The sequence below is a fragment of the Pogoniulus pusillus genome, chromosome 1 (assembly GCF_015220805.1).
Source record: "Pogoniulus pusillus isolate bPogPus1 chromosome 1, bPogPus1.pri, whole genome shotgun sequence".
Classification (NCBI taxonomy): Eukaryota; Metazoa; Chordata; class Aves; order Piciformes; family Lybiidae; genus Pogoniulus; species Pogoniulus pusillus.
In genome coordinates, this window is record NC_087264.1 from 40,053,443 (window position 1) to 40,074,258 (window position 20,816).

The window sequence follows — 20,816 nt, forward strand, 5'->3', positions numbered from 1 at the left end:
CTTCAATGTGAATTCTCCCCAGGGTCACAAGTCCTCCCAGCAAACCTGCTCCACTGTAGTCTTCTCTCTATCCATGGGTGTAGTGGTTTTGGAGTTCCCCACTGTGTCCCCCTCCCCACCCTAGACTAACCAGACTAACTCAGACAGCTGAAAGTTAAGGAATGCAGTTAAAGATAATACAGAAAACCAAAACCCCTCCCAGCAGCCAGACTGTCCAAGAGGGGCTTCCAACCAACCCCCCTCCTTTATCTCAGAATCTCCCTTATGTGCAGGGTGAGCTGGAAAGGTCACCGAGAGGTGTTAGAAGCAGAATGATTAGTTGGGAATATGCAGGTTCAGGCAGAAGAGTTAATACAGCAACAGCCAGGCACAGACTGACTTTATCTTTGCTTATGTCCTTGGGGTTTTTTTTTGTGGCTCAGCAGAACAAACAGGTAATATAGACATTGCTATATTTTTCTTTTCACAGCCAATAATCTAATTTCTCTCATTAAAATACTCCAGCTAGCCTCAAACCAGCACTAATGGGTCCACATGTACTGTCAGGAGCCTGTTCCAGTGTGGAGTCCTCCACAGGCTGCAGTTGGATATCTGAATGTCTGCTCCAATGTGTGCTAGTTTGAAGCAGGCTAGAATGTTTTGGTGAGAAGAACTAGATTACAGGCTGTGGAAAGAAAACCATGCTGATGTCTACTTTGCTCACAGGCTTGCTGAGAAGTATAGGAACAAGAAATAAGAACATTAGATAACCACTCTCACTCGGCATCACTCTCACTGGGGCTGCTGGCTGAGCTGCATCTCTCTAACCTCACCCTCCATTTTGGGCTAATCCACTTTGGAGGTTCAGCCAGAGGTTAGGAAGCATTCTTCCTTGGGACTGGGGTAAGGTTGAGAGGGGTAGGGGGAAGGTGCAGGGGTGGTTGAGAGCCCCTCCTGGGGACTCAGGTTTCTGGGAGGGGAGCTGTGCTTCTATATTACCTTTTACCTTGTATATTTCTGTCTATAACTGCATATGCTGTAAATATCTGCTTGTATATTGTGCCAGCTGTAAATATAAGCTTCATTCATATTTCCAGAGCGGGCTGAGTCTAGTCTGGGTGATTTCTAAAGTGTGGGGGAGCAGGGAACACCCAAACCTCCATGGGCTGCAAGAGGACAGCTTGCCTTACTATCATGTTCAGCATGAGCTGCATGAGAATCTCTGTTCTTGTGCCTGGAATGCCTCCTCCACCCCTTCACTGATCTAAGTGTTTGCATAGTTATTTCTCTCATTTGTTCTCACTCCTCTCTCTGGCTGCAGTGTGTTGTAGGTACCCCCCATACACACTCCCTCCTCCCTTCTCAAATATATAATCACACTGCTACCGCTGCTGATGGACTTGGTATTGGCCGATGGCAGGTCCATCTTAGAGCCAGCTGGTGTTGGCTCTTTTGGACATGGGCGAAACTTGTAGCAGCTTCTCAAAGAAGTCACTCCTGCAGCCTTCCAGCTTTTGGCAGAAAAAATACTACCCGACACAGACTAAGGCCAGTAGATGTCAGTGTTGGCATATGCCAATGTGGTGAGAGGAGTCAGCTGTTCCATGCAATGTGCGCTTTTGTCTACATGTGTATGGATACTTGAATATACGAAACTCTCTGGTTGGGAGTGTTTTTTTTTGGTTCTTTTATGTATAGATGACATATTTCACCATTTAGTGCACTCCAGTCTTGTAATTACTAGTACTTCATTGTTGTACAATTAAACTACAAAAAGAGGAGGGCAAAAAAGGTAACTTCTACTCTCTTCTAAATAAAAATAGTAATTATGATTTGCTATAAATACTGTACAACATGATGTTTAGGTTACAAATGTTTGTTAGTAGTTGCTGCTAAAAATCTCTGAAACAGCTTCACTATCTTGGTAGAAGTAATAGATGCTTCAGATAAAAAAATTTCCTTTAAAAGGACCAGGAGCAAATGAGATAGAGGTAATATTTTTTTAAATGCCTCTACTTCCATAGATGTATATATGCATGTGCCCCCCCAGCTTTAGAAATCACCCAGACTAGGCTCAGTCGGCTCTGGGAATATGAATGAAGCTTATATTTACAGCTAGCACAATACACAAGCAGATATTTACAGTATATACAGTTATAGACAGAAATAGACAAGGTAAAAGGTAATACAGAAACACAACTCCCCTCTCAGAAACCTGAGTCCCCAGGAGGGGCTCTCAACCACCCCTGCACCTTCCCCCTGCCCCTCTCAACCTTACCCCAGTCCCAAGGAAGAATGGAGTTTCGGCCAAGAGGTTAAGAAGCAAAGGTGAGTGGAGGGTGTGTTAGAGAGATGTAGCTCAGTCAGCAGCCCAAGCCAGGGTGAGAGAAAAAAATGGTGAGAGTATTATCTAATGTTTTCATTTCTTGTTCAGCAAGACTTCTGAGGGAAGCAGACATCACCACTGTTTTCTTCTCACAGCCTATGATCTAGTTCTTCTCGCCAAAACATTCTAGCCAGCTCCAAACTAGCACACCAGTGCAGAGCCCCAAAGATGCTGAAGGGAGTGAAACATCTGCGATATGAGGAAAGGCTGAGGGGGATGGGTCTCCTTAGCTTGGAGAAGAGGAGACTCAGAGGTGACCTCATCAGTTTTTTTATGTATGTGGAGAGTGAGTGTAAGGAGGATGGAGCCAGGCTCTGCCCGGTGATAGTCAATGACAGGACATAGGGCAATGGGTGCAAGCTGGAAAACAGGAGGCTCCACGTGAATGTAAGGGAAAACTTTCCCAGTGTGAGGGTGACACAACACTGGAACAGGCTGCCCAGAGAGGTTGTGGAATCTCCTTCTCTGGAGATATCAACCCCCACCCGGTTCCTGTGTGATCTGCTCTAGGGGATCCTGCCCTGGCATTGGGGCTGGACTAGATGATCATTTGATGTCCCTTCCAAACCCAAACGTTCTGTGTGGCTCTGTGATGAGCTTCTTTGCCACGTAAAAATGCTCAGTTTCTGGAACTTGAAATGATAAATACATGGGAAACTGGGATGCATAACTACACCAAATGACAACTTTCCAAGCTGAAATATGTGAGTCGTTTGCTATAGGTAGATTTATTTTTTTAAAGGAAGGGCTGGGCAAACAAAAAATAATCATCCTCTAATTTCCAAGTAATGTAGAGCTCAGTGTTTTTCATGTGAATTGCACCATAAAAGTCATCTTAGAACAACTTGCTATGTGACTGCAGAAATTACAGCTTTGGCACCAAGTCTCCATTGTATGTTAATTCTTTTTAATCTTCAGTTTAGAGGTTTTATTAATCGTTTATTTCAAATTGGATTGAATTTTAACCTCTTTGTCATTAATCACCAAGCTATCTCTGTGCTGTGTTACTTGACATAAGGAACGTAATTTATTGTTCTTTTATGTTGCTGCAGACTTGGTTACAGAGTTTAGCTTTCAGAGCTATGTCAGAATAATCAGACAGATGGGATTCACTTCCATTGCCCTCATAAATCAAGAAGTCTAACTGAACATCAAAAAGCAGCTGAGCATCAACTTAAAAAGTCACAACTGCACCCATTGGGAAGGAAAGTCTGAAATAATCCTGGCGTGTGCTGTACAGGCACAATCCTGCAGCTGAAGACACAAAATCAGAGGGGCTGGGTGTGTGTGGAGATGAGGATATTTGCCATGCAATGAAAGAACAGAAGGTCACAAGCATACTCAGATCTGGAGCACCTCTCCTATGAGGACAGACTGAAAGAGTTGGGGCTGTTCAGTCTGGAGAAGAGGAGGCTCCCAGGTGACTTTATTGTGGCTTTCCAGTATCTGAAGGGGGCCTACAAAAAAGCTGGGGAGGGACATTTTAGGCTATCAGGTAGTGACAGGACTAGGGGGAGTGGGGAGCACAGCTGGAGGTGGGGAGATTCAGACTGGATGTGAGGATGAAGTTCTTCAGCATGAGAATGGTGAGAGCCTGGAATTGGGGGCCCAGGGAGGTGGTTGAGGTCCCGTCCCTGGAGGTGTTTAAGGCCAGGCTGGATGAGGCTTTGGCCAGTCTGATCTAGGATAGGGTGTCCCTGCCCCTGGCAGGGGAGTTGGAACTAGATTATCCTTGTGGTCCCTTCCAACCCTGATTGATTCCGTGATTCCCTCAAGTAATAAAATATGCCAATGTCCTAATTAATAGCAATCAACACCATTTAAAAAAGCAGTCCAGAGAGTTCATTTAGACTGTGGAATCCTCTGCTTCTCAGGACTTTATTGTATATGGTGTGATTGCTGTTGACAAAATTGTTTAGCAGAAAACAGCATTTTTTCCCCTGCTAATTCAGATTCTGTACAGACATTTATCAACTGTGTTTATGTGAACTGAATTGTGTTGAGTTTGAAGGTTTCCATTTATCCAGGAGCTTTAAAGATGTTTTGGGCTGCAGCTACACCAGAACTGTCTGCTCACATTTCTTCATTAAAGATAATTTTATTTCCTACTTGTGAGGTAAATATTTTAAATGCATTTTTAGTGTTCTTATGATTTGGAGAAATCTATCTCTTTTTGTAACATTATACCTGCTGACTGCAGTAGTTGCATTTTGTGATCATAGAATCATAGAATCAACCAGGTTGGAAGAGACCTCCAAGATCATCCAGTCCAACCTATCCCCCAGCCCTATCCAGTCAACTAGACCATGGCACTAAGTGCCTCATCCAGTCTTTTCTGGAACACCTCCAGGGACGGTGCCTCCACCACCTCCCTGGGCAGCCCATTCCAATGCCAATCACTCTCTCTGTGAAGAACTTCCTCCTAACATCCAGCCTATACCTACCCCAGCACAACTTGAGACTGGACTGTGTCCCCTTGTTCTATTGCTGGTTGCCTGGGAGAAGAGGCCACCCCCCACCTGGCTACAAGGCTGCTAGATCTTGTAAGTACAGTACAGTACATAAGCCACTGTACAGTTTGTAACAGTATGTTTAGGTAGTATTGTTTAATTTTCCATGATAATGAAGTTTCTCATTCTTAATTACTATTTGCTATTTGATGGTCTTGCTTGGTGTCTTTATGTTGAAAGCTACTTTTGCACAGCTTTTCTTCTGTGCTATGCTGGCAGTGCTTTCTCTTAAAATGTACCTGAGGGGTGGTTGTGGCCAGGAGGAGGTTGCTCTCTTCTCTCAGGTGGCCAGCACCAGAACAAGAGGACACAGCCTCAGGCTGTGCCAGGGGAAATTTAGGCTTGAGGTGAGGAGAAAGTTCTTCACTGAGAGAGTCATTGGACACTGGAATGGGCTGCCTGGGGAGGTGCTGAGTCGCTGTCCCTGGAGATGTTCAAGGCAAGATTGGACGTGGCACTTGGTGCCATGGTCTGGCCTTGAGCTCTGTGGTAAAGGGTTGGACTTGATGATCTGTGAGGTCTCTTCCAACCTTGGTGATACTGTGATACTGTGTGATACTTATATTTAACAAAGTCCATTTTAGAAAATGATGCTGATATTTTGAGGTTTTGAAATGTTTTGGGTGTAAAACCTTCATTGTGATTACATTATTGGAGAGAGGAGCTGGTCAAGTACACAGCCATGACTATTGTAACCTCAAAGTCACAGATGTTTTTTTGTTCATATGTCAAAGGTTACAAAGAAACTAGCACTTCACAACCAGTTCACAATCCTGTGCGACAGATAAAACACACTTATGCATTTATTAATTGATAGCAGGAAAAAACCTGACGTAGTTCTCCATCTTCTGCACTCACTATGACCAAACTGAACTGTGTTCTTACTATACAGACTACTGTGACCTGATCAATGTTACTAAAGGCAAAGAGAACGAGCTTTAGGTAATTGGATAACAATAATCAGTTTCCTCAGGCTTCTGCCCCTTTTGCAATATGTAATTCTGCTCCATCAGAAGCCTAGGATAAATGATTCCTGTGGTGCTGGTCTTGGTCTTCATAAATCTTTGCCTCAAATATGTTATAGGCTTGAATTATTTCTCTATTGCTGTGTTTTCTGTAGGTAAAATACTACTGTGAGCATGATCAAACATGGGAACAAATGGCATACAGAGGTTGTAAAGTCTTCATCCCTGAAGATATTAAGTCTAAGTGCACATGGTCCTGGGCAATGTGCTCCGAGTGATGTTGCTTTGAGCAGTGCATTGGCCTAGATGATCTCCAGAGATCCCTTACAAACTCAACCACTTTGTGATTCTATCAGGTAGAAGAGGCAATTACCTGCAGGTAAAACAGTTGTGACAGATACATTATGTAGACATGTGATACGTGCAGACACAATGAGGATTGCATAATTAACAAGGTATTGATTTTTTCAGTAATTTAGTTAGAATCATAGAATCAACCAGATTGGAAGAGATCTCCAAGATCATCCAGTCCAACCTAGCACCCAGCCCTATCCAATCAACTAGACCATGGCACCAAGTGCCTCATCCAGGCTTTTCTTGAACACCTCCAGGGACGGTGCCTCCACCACCTCCCTGGGCAGCCCATTCCAATGGGAAATCACTCTCTCTGGGAAGAACTTCCTCCTGACATCCAGCCTAGACTTCCCCTGGCACAGATGAAGTTAACTGCATCTGTAACTATAAGCATGCTTCTGTTCTCTGCTGTCGTTTTCTAAGCCTGTTGCTATGTTTGAAATTTCTTATGTTTCCTATTATGGACATTGAAAATTGGTCCCTGGAAAGCTTCAGAGAGCATGGAGCAAATTTATGCTTCCCATTTGCCTTGATGCCAAATGCTATGCTGCATATGAAAGACAAGCATCAGTCTGCCTTCAAAGGGGTGAAACTTTTGCTGCATTCCAAGGTACAAATGCTGCACTAAAGGGAGATGTTAGCTTAAAATGATTTTTCTCAAGTCAACCTGTTGCTGTGAAGCCAGGCAATAGTGGACATTAATAGACAGCAATTGGAACTAGAAAGTGCAATTCACATTTCCTTTTTAAAGCTAGTGTGTCTTTTAGAACCAGGATAAATTACCATAGAAGTGTACATTTTCCCTGAGTAAGAATGCATCTATGTTTTCCCTTTCAGCTCACTACCACTGCTCCACTGCTAATGAATTGAGGTGTCATCAGTCAGTTAATGGGATATCAACCCTGTGCCATGAAGGACTATCCACAAGCAATTTCTGTTGACCCAAGCTATGCATTAGCCTATTTCAGTGCAACAGATGTCTACTTCCATCACTGACAGTTTTCACAGGTAAGTCTGCAGTTTGTCTTTATACTCTCCTCAGAACTACTTTGCTGGAATAAATACTGTTTACATAAAGCTATCTTGAAGCATAATTAACTTGAAGCTTTCTTAGGTTTAATTTCATGGTCCTCTGCCAGGAGATGAAGTAATTTGCAGTAATTAGTAATAAATAATTATCCCACTACTATATATTTTATCATTGTTACAAATGAAATGAGATTCACGACAGCTAGGGTACACATCATAAAACACCATAAATAACTGGGATACCAAAATCCCACTGGTGTTCACTAGCCTCTCTCCAGCCTAACTCATACATTAAGTAACTTGCCCAGCTTCAGTTTAGCACCATGACAAGGAGAATTAAAAAAAAAAAAAAAAAAAAACCAAAAAGAAGAGTTAGATACTGAAATTCTTCTGAAGAGAGAATCTGAAATCTTCTTGAATGCAAAGACCATCTGTTTTTCTCTGTGAACAGTCCTTGGCAATGATTTTTCCTTTGGTCTTCCAGTTACATTCCCTGGGCACAGGATCAGGCTTTGAGCTTTGTGATCCAGCAGCTAGGGAAATCCAGAATCACCAACCACAGATGCTTCAGCACATTTCATGTATTTAGATTAAATCTCTCCTAGAGTTGCACCTGTAAACACTTCAGCTTGCATTTCACTTGTTAAGGAAATTATCCTGTGTAGTTGATGCTTGGCATATTATCTCAAACCTAGATTGTACCTACAGCAGAAGGAACAGATCATGAAAGAAAAAATATTAATGCTCTTGTATGTTCCTCTGAGTCAGATTCTTTGTTGCCCTTGAGCACCAGTTTGGCTTGGATCACAAATTCCTTAAGAGTCCAAGATCGGTGCCCTGCATATGACTATTTCTCTGACCATGTAATCTCTGTTCATATGCATCTGTTATCACTCTTCCATGACCTATTTTCCTTTTGACTGTATTTTTGTGGGTCTTACTGCCTCACAGAGGCTAATTATGAGGAAAGAAGTTCAAGAATAGATGTTACATTATAAACTGTTTTCTATATTAATTCAAATTGGCTGGTTTCTGCTATAATTACAATTGAGCATGAACAGCTGTTAATGTTCAAAAGTCTGGATGGTGATCAACCTATTTGTGGATAAAGATGCTGCTGTGTCTGTCTCTCTTCTGTGCACAAAGTGAACAGGATGAGTAGAGACTTAAGACTAATGGTTTAAGAAACAAACTGGAATTTGAGTTATGCATAAGCCACTTCCTCACATTTTAACAGGGTACTTAGTCTCCACTTCACATTCTTTGTCAGCCTGTTGCTAGTATTCCAAAATATTGCAACAAGGGGACACAGTCTCAAGTTGTGCCTGGGGAAGTATAGGTTGGATGTTAGGAGGAAGTTTTTCACAGAGAGAGTGATTTGCCATTGGAATGGGCTGCCCAGGGAGGTGGTGGAGTTGCCATCCCTGGAGGTGTTCAAGAAAAGCCTGAATGAGGCACTTAGTGCCATGGGCTAGGTGACTGGATAGGGCTGGGGGATAGGTTTGACTGGATTATCTTGGAGGTCTCTTCCAACCTGGTTGATTCTGATTGACCCAAGAAAGGAATCTGCTGTTATGAATTGTGCTATTACAAATATATTTTTATACAGTATGGAAGAAACAAAAGAAGACTTTGAGAAGAAGGCAATTTCTCTCTGACCACTCTCTGCAGCAGTGTATTTTAACAGGACAAATTTCTATAATGGCTTGAAGGAATATGAACTATCTGAGAAAAACATTTCAACAGGTGAGTTTCATGTACCTGTCATGATTGTACATATTAGTGATCAGAATAGCAAACTACTTGGCTTCATTTTGTGATAGAGAAAACATGTGTATCTTTTTCCTAGTGTATTTTCTACTGTGAACAACTGAGTGTGCTTGAGAGAGATCTCTGCCCATGGTGGGGAGGTTGGAGCAGATGATCTCTAAAGGTTGCTTCCAACCTATGATTCCATAATATTATGATGTGATTAAAAAGAAGCTGAAGTAAGCCTACTAATTAGTTGTGGAGTGTTTTTCCATTTTCAAAATTGAAAGCATAGGAACGTGAGAAGATAAACTGTTTCACATAATGTGTGTCATTAGGCAGCTGAGCAGAGCTCCATTCTAAATGAAATTCTGACACGAAGCAATGTCAAAGTGTTGTACTCGGCAAGCCTCGACATGTGTATTTGTGTACATCGTGACATACCTGGGTGCCCAGTTGCCTTATTTTATAAATAAATGTGGAATTTAAGGAATGTGCTCTTTGTAGAGCAAACTTTGAAACAATATTTGCCTTCCATAAGCTTTTCTGCCAGGAAAAGACATGGTTCGTAGAGAAGAGGAGCTGAACCCAAATTTCGTCTTTATCTTAGTCAAAAAACAACCTTTTTGTTCAGACTCAAAACAGCTGAGCTGTTACTCAGCTGTTACTCCCTGAGATAAGGCAACTCGGGGCAAAGAGGCAAACTTCTTGCAGTAACTAAAGCTATGTTTAGTTTGTATTCCTTTTATTGAAACAAACTTTAGTGGTGTGACTTTGGTTCAACAACAATGGATTGCACAGATAATGACCTTTCCTGAAAGAACAACTCTCTTTAGATTTATTTGTTTTGTATAGTAAGAAATTAGTATCTTCTTACAGTGAAATTTGTCAATTTGGTTGTATATATATATATTTGTATCTTTTTCCCCCCTTCCTTATATCTCTTCCTAATTCCCCTACCTTACATATCTTCTATTTATTGTTAAAGTTTCTTTTCTTTTAACTTCCAGATCAAAGTAAGATTATTTTATTTGGGAGTTTTGTCCTTTCCCTCTCTACATCTAATTCCTTTCTTTCCAAAGGTTGGGGAGGGGGGAAGAGAGGGAATAACACCCTATTGTTTCTGTTAGCTATATTTTAAGTCTCTGGGAAATTTAAACTAGAACCAAGACAGTAGAATCCTTTCCTGTCTGAAAGCCTGTGTGTGTAGAAAAACGTGAGCACTGACGAAAGTATAGAATCATAGACTCAACCAGGTTGGAAGAGACTTCCAAGATCATCCACTCCAACCTATCACCCAGCCCTAGCCAGTCAACTAGACCATGGCACCAAGTGCCTCATCCAGGCTTTTCTTGAACACCTCCAGGGACGGTGCCTCCACCACCTCCCTGGGCAGCCCATTCCAATGCCAATCACTCTCTCTACGAAGAACTTCCTCCTAACATCCAGCCTATACCTACCCCGGCACAACTTGAGACTGTGTCCCCTTGTTCTGTTGCTGGCTGCCTGGGAGAAGAGGCCACCCCCTACCTGGCTACAATGTCCCTTCAGGTAGTTGTAGACAATAATAAGATCACCCCTGAGCCTCCTCTTCTCCTGGCTAAACAACCCCAGCTCCCTCGGACTCTCTTCATAGGCCTTGTGTTCCAGGCCCTTCATCAGCTTTGTTGCCCTTCTCTGGACATGCTCCAGCACCTCAACATCTCTCTTGAATTGAGGGGCCCAGAACTGGACACAGGACTCAAGTTGTGGCCTGACCAGTGCTGAGTACAGGGGAAGAATAACCTCCTTTGTCCTACTGGCCACACTGTTTGGACACCGTTTGGGCAATACTTCTCTTTGTAATCTTGTGATAAAGTTAAAAAAAGGCCTAACTTTCCATTTCTTATTTTTACAGCATTGTCAATGCCTTGATGTATAAATTAAGAGCTGATATTCATGGTAAACTGAGTTTCAGTAAAGAAGTTGTAGAAGACTACAACCAAGCAATCACAATTCAAGAGCAGATTGATTTCATGAGAAAGGATAACGCTTCTCACACCACTTGGGTTCTGTTTGCAAGTTTCTCAAACTTCTAACTAAAGTCCAACATACAAGAAACAATTACAACTTCTCTCATATATATTCTATGCACATTTCATTCTCCTAAATAGTGTAATTACTTTGTATAAACTAGGTAGAGTAATTTAAGAATAGAATGCCATATTTACATCTTGAGTTGTTCTTTGTTCTTCATTTGTTAGTGGAAGGAGATAATTAATTGTTTTGTGCAAACACAAAGAACATAGAAAAGGAATTTCTAGGCCAAAGACCTCAATTGTATTGGTTATAGAAAGATAAAAGTGACTGTGCTCTCCCTTACCCCCGAAATATAAATGCTTACAGTAACTACATCTCACTTGGACCATCTGGGTAATAATTCTGAGATGAGTACTAAATGCTTGTACCTGCAAACTAGGTCTTGTTTTCTTTCTGCTCTTCCTTCTGTACCTTGTTGTAAGATTTCCTTGTCCCTATCACATGGTAGGGGAAAGCCACTGTGCAAGTTCTGTCTGTTGCAGCCTGTGACAGCTACTCTGAGAAGAGAAGTTTGAGGAGGATGTGGTGAGTGTGAATAAAAAGTCATGGTTGCTTGTTTCTGCTCATATATTGCGCTGTGCCAGCTTGAAGAGGCAGGTGAAAGTGCATAGTTATGAATTCTAAGATGTAAGACTGGTCTTAACACATTCTCACCTAGACATGGAAATTGAAATGTGAGTCTATATGACCAAAAGTATAAAGATTGTCAAGCTCTACCCAGGTACTAAATTGAAGCATTAAGCCTGGCATAATATGGTGAAGATAGCAAAAGCATGAAGCAAAAGAGATGTCTTTGAGGAAAGAGAAAAAGAAGGAATGTTGTGCTCTTTCTCAGCATGCAAGCAGTCAGGCAGTAGAAATGTTTCCAAAGTCAGTGGCATTTCAGCAGATAATCGTAGTGGTATAGGACCTGTATGTGTAATTTCAGATTAGTCTTAGCAGCAAAATGCTGTCAGTTTCATTGAAGTTAACATGAATGAGATGTACCCAGCTGTTTGCAGCTTGCAGAGAAGAACAAAACCAAAACTTAGGAATCAAAAACTTCAGTGACAGTAAATAAAGCTGAACAAAAGCAAGGTAAAAAGTTATGTTGTCATCTTTACTCCAATGTCAGTTGCTCTTCTGAGTTTCAAGTAGTTTGGGGGTACGGATAGGGTTGGTTTCAATTGAGAAACAATTTGGGCTCTAAGGTGGGATACTGGACAAAAATTACATGTGCTTCCCAACTGGCCACATATACCATAAATGCAGTCAGTTCAGAAAACAGATTTTTAGCTGGTGCTTAATACTGTATGGCTAAGAGCAGAGAGACAAGATTGCTGTACAAGATTGGCATAAGGATGGAAGTGAAAAATGCATGGGAATGAAGCAAACTTTGCTCTGCTATAATAGAAAAGAAGCCTTGCAGGAAAAAAGAGATGCTCTTTAGAAGAAAACTCGAGAGTTAAAAGCTAATTTGAGAAATGTCTTTGTTAAGATGTGATGAATGCAAGTGGTCTGTCATTATATCTGAGCTTGTGGCAGTTTCAGTTTACCTTTTTCTGGGCCTGAAAGAAGGCAGTAAGTTATAATGCACTGCTGCCTCTGTTCATTTAAGTGGGAGATGAGTGGCAACTATATTGCCAGAAAAGGATAATCTTATAGCTGCTGCTATGGAATTCTCACTAGGCAGCAGTTTTAGAGCAGAACAATCATGTTAATCTTGCCTTTCCAACTGTGCATATGAATGTGAATTTTCTGTTTGAGTGAAGAAAATCTTAGTTCCTGAGTTATTTTTATCTCAACGCTTTTTTCCTAAGAAACATATCTCAGAAACATATTTTGTTTTGAAGACTGTGCCAAATGCTAATAGAGCTGCCATTTTCAACAAATTGAAACAAATGCAGTACTCTCTAGTGGAAGGGAAAAAGAAAGCTGTGAGCAATATGCTTCTAATTTCAGTGAGAAATACACCAATTTTTTTCACTTGGCTTGTGCATATGCTACCCCTGTGCTACATTTCATAAGGCTGAGCCAAAACCAGGTTCCAGTTCAGTCCTTAACCTGCCTGAGCTTTGTGTGAGCTAACTGTGAGGAGTAGGATCCAGGACTGGTATAGTGGCTGCAAAGAGCTGTATAGACATTACTGAGCAAAGGCTGCCTATGACTCAATACAAAAGATGTTTCTTACTATGGGATGCTCTGAGAGACTTCTTTATATAATGCTGTCTGTGTGCTATTGCCACAGGGTCAGGTGAAACACCAGATGACCCAGGCTGATATGCTGAGCCTTTTGGTAAGCCATGGTATACCTGGGCCTTCTATTATGATTACAGTAAGAACATCCTCAGGCAGAAAGAGTATTAGCTGAAGTTGCTACTTATGTTTTCCATCCCACCACAACCCCACGCCTCTTGCCAATCTGTGAGCATGGACTTGTGTGCATTTGAGTTGGCAATGGGCAAATCCCAAAAAGATGCAACCTGAGTCATTTCATGTGGCATGTGGGGAAAAGAAAAAGAAATATATTGGAACAAATGCTCTTGAAAAATGTGCTTTGAAATTCGGTGTGAACAAAGGTGATGATTTTACCCTATTCCAAAGACGAGTCTCCTATAAAGTGTGACCTCCAGAAGATGGCAGTCTGCAGTCTTGAGTGAAGCAGCTCCACTTTCACCAGCAAACCGGCCACACTACCAGCCTCTGGTTATTAGCTGCTTTGAGGAGCTGCCACTGCATTCTGTCGTTTTCGAATGCCTCTGCTTTCATTGGCAGTACTGCTTGCTCCCTTTCTGAGATGCTAAATGCAGTTATTTTATAACAAAAAGGTAACTGAAATCCTCTTGCCTCACAGGCACTTCTGTAACAGAGCTGTAATATTAAGACAACCAAATGTGAGCACACATAAGCACAACCCCATATTCACATACACACATATCACAGTATCACAGTATTATCAGGATTGGAAGAGACCTCACAGATCATCAAGTTCAACCCTTTACCACAGAGCTCAAGGCTAGACCATGGCACCAAGTGCCACGTCCAACCTTGCCTTGAACAGCCCCAGGGACAGCGACTCCACCACCTCCCCGGGCAGCCCATTCCAGTGTCCAATGACTCTCTCAGTGAAGAACTTTCTCCTCACCTCCAGCCTAAATCTCCCCTGGCGCAGCCTGAGGCTGTGTCCTCTTGTTCTGGTGCTGGCCACCTGAGAGAAGAGAGCAATCTCCTCCTGGCCACAACCACCCCTCAGGTAGTTGCAGACAGCAATAAGGTCTCCCCTGAGCCTCCCCTTCTCCAGGCTAAACAATCCCAGCTCCCTCAGCCTCTCCTCGTAGGGCTGTGCTCAAGGCCTCTCACCAGCCTCGTCGCCCTTCTCTGGACACGCTTAAGCATCTCAATGTCCCTCCTAAACTGGGGGGGCCCAGAACTGAACACAGTACTCAAGGTGTGGTCTAACCAGTGCAGAGTACAGGGGCAGAATGACCTCCCTGCTCCTGCTGACCACACCATTGCTGATGCAGGCCAGGATGCCACTGGCTCTCTTGGCCACCTGGGCACACTGCTGGCTCATGTTCAGGCGGGTATCAATCAGTACCCCCAGAAGCAGCACAAGCCCTGAATAATGCCTGCTTTTTTGTCCTGATTTTTTTGTTCCTTCTTCTGGAGGTACTTTTCTGCAAAATGAGGCAATCAGAAAAGGAAGGTAAAGTGTGCGGAACCTTTTAACTGCTCCCAGCAGCTGTATTTTACAGTGTGCTTCTTTTTATTCACTCCACTGAGTCAATAAATCCTTTTTTGTTGCTTATTGTTGCTGTCTGTTGGAATTCAAACAGAAGATCTAAACCGTGGCCACACCTGGTTTCATGAGACATTCCTCCTCCTCCTTGGCCTTTTAAAAGTCATTCTCAGAATGGCTGCAATGCTTTGTTTGCAGGGAGTGAAGACAGTAAAGCACTTTCACTCCAAGTTAAAAAAAAACCCCACACAAACAAGCCAAAAAAACAAACCCAGTGCCCAAGGTTAGAGTAGCAAGAGAGGTTGTGACCTTCCAGAGCAAATTTTGTCAGCTCTAACAAAAGGAAAGTCTGTATCAGGCATTTTCAGAGCTGCAAGCTTGATTTCTCTGCTGAGTGAGAACGAATTGCAGCCTGTAGTTTATTTTAAACATTTTATTTTTTGTTAAACTTATAATTTTAAAAACCTTTTTATTTATTAATTTAGTCTTTTATATATTATTCATTATTTTGTTCTTTAATTATTTATGTCCTTTATTTTATTGTCATTATAAATCATAACATTTTATGTTTAATATTTTAAAATATTACAATTTAACTTACAATTATTATTATTTTTATAGTAAAGTTAATGTTTTAACTACATTACTATTATTAACTTAAAATGATATCATTAATAAAATGTTTTAATTTAAATTGGATTTATAACTAACTGCACATGTGTATATAAAAGTCTGCAAAATCCTGGTTCAGAATTCACTAAGCTCAGTGAAAGAGGCTTGACTAACTTTTGATCCAAAGCAACAAGCTACAGAAGAATGAGAAATACTCCCTCCTTTGCCATCACTTTTTTTCCCATGTGTATGAAAAGCAGAATGGTGTAGCCTGCCTGTTATTGGAAAAGACAGAGTTATTCACCAGTTTTTCCAGGTCTCTTTGGGAAGGATGCAGTGTGGCAAAGAGCTTATTTACAATTTCTGACATGTAAATGTGTGGCATATGAAAAGCTTTGCAGTGAAGTGTTTCTTTCAAGTACTATGTGCAAATTCGTTTAGCAGTCTTGTAAGTGTGCTGTTTAGTAAGGCTGTTCTTATGGGGAGATAAAAGGCAACAACAACAAAAAGGCGCTGGAAAGTGCTGTGCTGTTTGATGTGAGAGTGACTTCCCCAGGCAGACTTGTATGGCGCAGACGAGCTCTCCTACAAAGCTTCGTGTCTGCTAGCAGGGTGTTGCCTCTACTATTTTTAACAGAAACGCCTGGTATAGAAAGAAGGAAAACTATGTCTTGGGGACATGGCAGAGTAGAGTCCTGCTCCTCTCAGTTGTCCCTCTTCCCAAAAAAGGCATGTGGCTGTGAATGCTGAGGAGAGACTCAGCTATCTGGGCACAGTTGAGCCTTTTTGCTAGTCCCTGCTGCAAAGGCTGGAAGACATTTCTTCCTGAGATGATGATGCACGTGTGGAAGATTTGCCTAGAGCTGTGAATGGCCTCCTACAGACTTTGGCCTTGCTCATCTCTTTCAACTCTTCCCTATCTCATTGTACTGGGAATGTCACCTACAATGGACCATGGAGGTTCTCCGGGAGGATGATACCACATTTGTCATCTTCATGGATCTGGTGGAGTACAGGACCTCCTAAACCACTATGGTGCACCCCTTCTGCAAGCATGCCTGGTTCCACTGTGACTATCCAACTAGGATGCCCTTTTCTCTCCCATCTCTCATACAATGTGTCTTGCAGCTGTATTCTACTTATAATACCACACTCTTCTACAGGGAGAAGCCTTCTTTCCTGTCCCCAGTGCAAGGAAACATTTATTCCTGGGGTATGTATATGAATATGCTCAGACCAGGCATGTAGGTTCTTTTCCCCTCCCACCATGCCTAGAGGAGGGGAAAATGGCCTAAGAGCTGTGCCAGCCCAGCTGTGCATTTAACCTCTATGGTCAGGGCCTTCATAGCCAGCTTTTGTCATGGAAGAGTTGGAAAGTATAAATAAAAATGATTTTGTATCATATTTGTGCTTTCTGATTTTGTTGCCTGACCTTGGTTTAGGTGCTAATGAGTCACAAGCTTGGTGTCCAGGCAGTTATCTACTGTAAACTTGGTGATTTAAAAAGAAATTCAGACACTAATCTTTAAACAACCACTTATCTCAGAAAACTGAAAATCATTTAGCTAGAGGCTTTTCAAATACTGCTTTAGCTCTAATCAGAGCTATGAAGCAAAGAAAGAAAACCTGCATCACTGAACACTGGCTCTTTGTTAACTGTGTATCAGGGAGAACAAATGTGTTAAGGTAGTCTTAATAGGGAGTTAATTAGTACAAGAACCATTAAGCTTTGTTTTCCAATAATAGCACTGTCAAATATTCTGTGGTTCTCTCCTCCTTGTTTTCATAAGCTCAGAGGGAAAATGTGCATTTTCCAGCAATTTGAAAACTTGCTGACTTGCTTAATCTCATTAAGTATCACAGTGTTTATTTCTGTATCAGGGGATATTGCAAGCAGTCTGTAAGACTTTGGAACACAAATGTGAAAATTCTGCTGCATCTATCTAAACAAAATGTAAATGGGATGTATATAAGGAAAAGGCAGGAGACAGGGGATATGGTTTTGTGGAGGTATAAATTCAACTGATGTGGATATGACTATGCCATATTTATGTGGTTTGCCATTTTCAGCTGCTGCTCTTCATTTCAGGATGGGGTTCTTGCTCTCACAGCTTTGCAGAGGTTTGTGTAAAAGGGCAGGGTCAGTGCAAAGGGTACCTGACAATCTTATTTCTGATCAGGGGAGGACATCCTTTGTAGCAGATATTGCAGAGGAGAGTGAGTAATGAACTCCTGAAAGCCTACGACTGACTGCAGTTAGTTGTCGTGCTAAGATAGGGCTGGAGGTGTTTGCAGTGTCATAGATGAGGATGTGTTCTGCAGCACTGCTGAGATCCCAGGTGACACTATGCAGCTTACATGCTTCCAGTGTTTACTGTGGTAGTGGTGGGTTTTGACACCTAAGTTATACCTTACAATCTTTGCCTGACAAACTACGACTCTGTTTTTCTCTCTTCACTGCTGTTATGTGTAATTTGGATGTGTGACTGTCTGCAATGTTGAGTCATGCCCAGGTAGTTGCATTCATGAGGAACTGCAGGTGGGCACTCTTGGCACCTGAAATCCTGGGCCTGTAGTACTTCTCTTAGCAGCCCTTGTCTGTGGAACATTTCAGAGTGTATTCTGGGAGAATGCCTGTCTATTCCTGATGCCATATGCAGAAGTATGCCTAACTCATCAGTTTGGTAAACTGAAGATCTTCTGGCATGGCATCCTCCATGTGGCAGCTTAGAAATTCTCCCCCAGACAGAGGGAAGGCAGAGAGTCAGCTAAGATTTCTTCCAGTTGCTAGTAATGAGGCAATTCTTATTTTGAGAAAGGCAAGTGAATGCAAATGAAAGAACACAAGTAACTAATCTTGAAGAAGGTCATAATATGCCTCTAAGTGAGATCAAGTGGGCTGCATGCAGAAATGTTGGGTCGCAGCTGCTGATGTTGGAACTGATGTTGCACTGACTTGACTGTCCAAAATGAGATTGGAAACATTGAAAGGTGGATCTATGCAGATCAGCAGAATGGGAATGAAAGGTGAGCAGCATGGCTGATTTATGTACTAGGATATACAAGTCAGTGAGATAAATCAGGCCTGTCCACATGCAGGTGAATATTTCTTCCTGAAACGAAAGGTTTTATGTGCAGCCTTTTTCTCTTTCCTGTGCTTTTTTAATTCTGCTTCAATTTGTCTGAGGTTTGCTACGCTAAAGCAAAGCGTAGAATAATATACTCTTGCTGCATTCAAAAGTGTTGGGGTGATCTGAAATATGGCAGAAGTGGAAGCCAGACCAGGATGGCTGAAGGGAGCTGGTTCTTTTAGTAATGCTGTCAGTGTTCTCTGTCACTTGCCAGGAACTGGTATGACGTGTCGAGCAGCCAGTTTAGTTCAGCCACGGGGCTGGTGGCAACTGCAGTTCCCTAGTTCTGTTAGTTCCTCCTCTAAATTTTGGAGGATAACAACAGATGGATTACTTGTTAGGAACAAACAAGGCAGCCAAGAGTAGAGCAGAGCCAACTGTGCTGATATCCCAGTCCTTTCCCTAATGATCCATTAGTCCAGCTACTGATGCGGGTCTGTGTTGTCAACTAGGAATGACAAAACGCAGTCCAAGAGGAATGGAGAAGTTTTATTATGGCCTATTCTGGGCAAGAGTTGCCAGGATTTCCCCAGACAATTTTTCTTTAACCAAGATATTTTAAGCTCAACAGTTTAATTTCCTAATTATAAGAATTTTCTGCATATTTCCTGATTAAAAATGAAACCAGGATAGCTCAGTAAGTGCCAGCAAAATTAGATTTAAATTTACATGGACAGGAAGGGGACAGCAAGGAGACAACTCAATGTGAGTTAGGCTATCCAAGCAATCCAACTCTTTATTGAGAGCATCAGGCTTCAAGTTACAAAGCACATACTTTGCAGTTAGGGTGAGAAAAGTGAGCACATGCAGCGTGCAATGTGGTACTGTTCACTAGCATTTGGTGCATCTAAATATTTGAATATTCATAATCTTCCCTACTTGCAGTTACTGCAAAAGCATTTAGTGCACCTAAACACTGGAATTTGCATATTCCTCCTATTTCCCTCCTACTGTGCACACAGTCTCACAGAAGCCCTTTATCAGAAGCTCAAGGACAAATTCCTCTGAACTTCTTCATACACAGCACTGTGGTTTACTGCAGTTCCAATGCTCAGACCTCACATCTAAGGCTTGATTGTACGAGCTTCTAGGGGCTCATGCCCTCTCTCTTTCAGCCAGTTCCCAACAAATTTATTTTTCAGAAGTACCTGAAAGGATTGGAAGGCAACTCTCATTTTCAAAAGAAATATATACATTTATGTGCTTTAATAAGTTCCACCTGGGGACTGCCTGTGTGTTTAGGTGTCTATACAAATCTGAAAATCTGGTGTGCAGCTGGATGCTAATTTAACTTTCATTTTAAAACTGTCTGACTTAGTGTTAATCAGAATTTTTTCAGACAGAAATGCTTCCTATTGAAAAAAAAAAATCTATTTTGTTAAATCCAGAGGTTTTCTGACAGCATTCCTGTGTCAGTGAACTCTTGTTTGAACAGAGTCCAATGGGATGGGGTTCAATAGCTCCAAGTGCAGGGTGCTGCACTTTGGCTACAACAACCCCATGCAGAGATACAGGCTGGGGTCGGAGTGGCTGGAGAGCAGCCAGACAGAGAGGGATCTGGGGGTGCTGATTGATACCCGCCTGAACATGAGCCAGCAGTGTGCCCAGGTGGCCAAGAGAGCCAGTGGCATCCTGGCCTGCATCAGCAATGGTGTGGTCAGCAGGAGCAGGGAGGTCATTCTGCCCCTGTACTCTGCACTGGTTAGACCACACCTTGAGTACTGTGTTCAGTTCTGGGCCCCCCAGTTTAAAAGGGACGTTGAGATGCTTGAGTGTGTCCAGAGAAGGGCGACGAGGCTGGGGAGAGGCCTTGAGCACAGCCCTACGAGGAGAGGCTGAGGGAGCTGGGATTGTTTAGCCTGGAGAAGAGGAGGCTCAGGGGTGACCTTATTGCTGTCTACAACTACCTGAGGGGTGGTTGTGGCCAGGAGGAGGTTGCTCTCTTCTCTCAGGTGGCCAGCACCAGAACGAGAGGACACAGCCTCAGGCTGCGCCAGGGGAGATTTAGGCTCGAGGTGAGGAGAAAGTTCTTCACTGAGAGAGTCATTGGACACTGGAATGGGCTGCCCAGGGAGGTGGTGGAGTCGCCGTCCCTAGGGCACTTCAAGGCAAGGTTGGACGTGGCACTTGGTGCCATGGTCTAGCCTTGAGCTCTGTGGTAAAGGGTTGGACTTGATGATCTGTGAGGTCTCTTCCAACCCTGATGATACTATGATACTATGATAAAAGCCCTGCAAAATAAAACAATTAATTTGCATTCTATTTTGGTGTTTCCAGAACAGGGCAGTTTGACTTTCCTCTGAG

General features: G+C 42.4%; 1 long non-coding RNA gene across 1 annotated transcript; it reads left to right on the forward strand.

Moving 5' to 3' along the window:
• The first annotated feature begins 7,043 nt into the window (after positions 1 to 7,043).
• Positions 7,044 to 12,119, forward strand: LOC135178326 (uncharacterized). The gene is made up of 3 exons (XR_010303478.1): positions 7,044 to 7,202; positions 8,833 to 8,969; positions 10,870 to 12,119. It is a non-coding gene; the product is annotated as an uncharacterized LOC135178326 (long non-coding RNA).
• Positions 12,120 to 20,816: the final 8,697 nt, after the last annotated feature.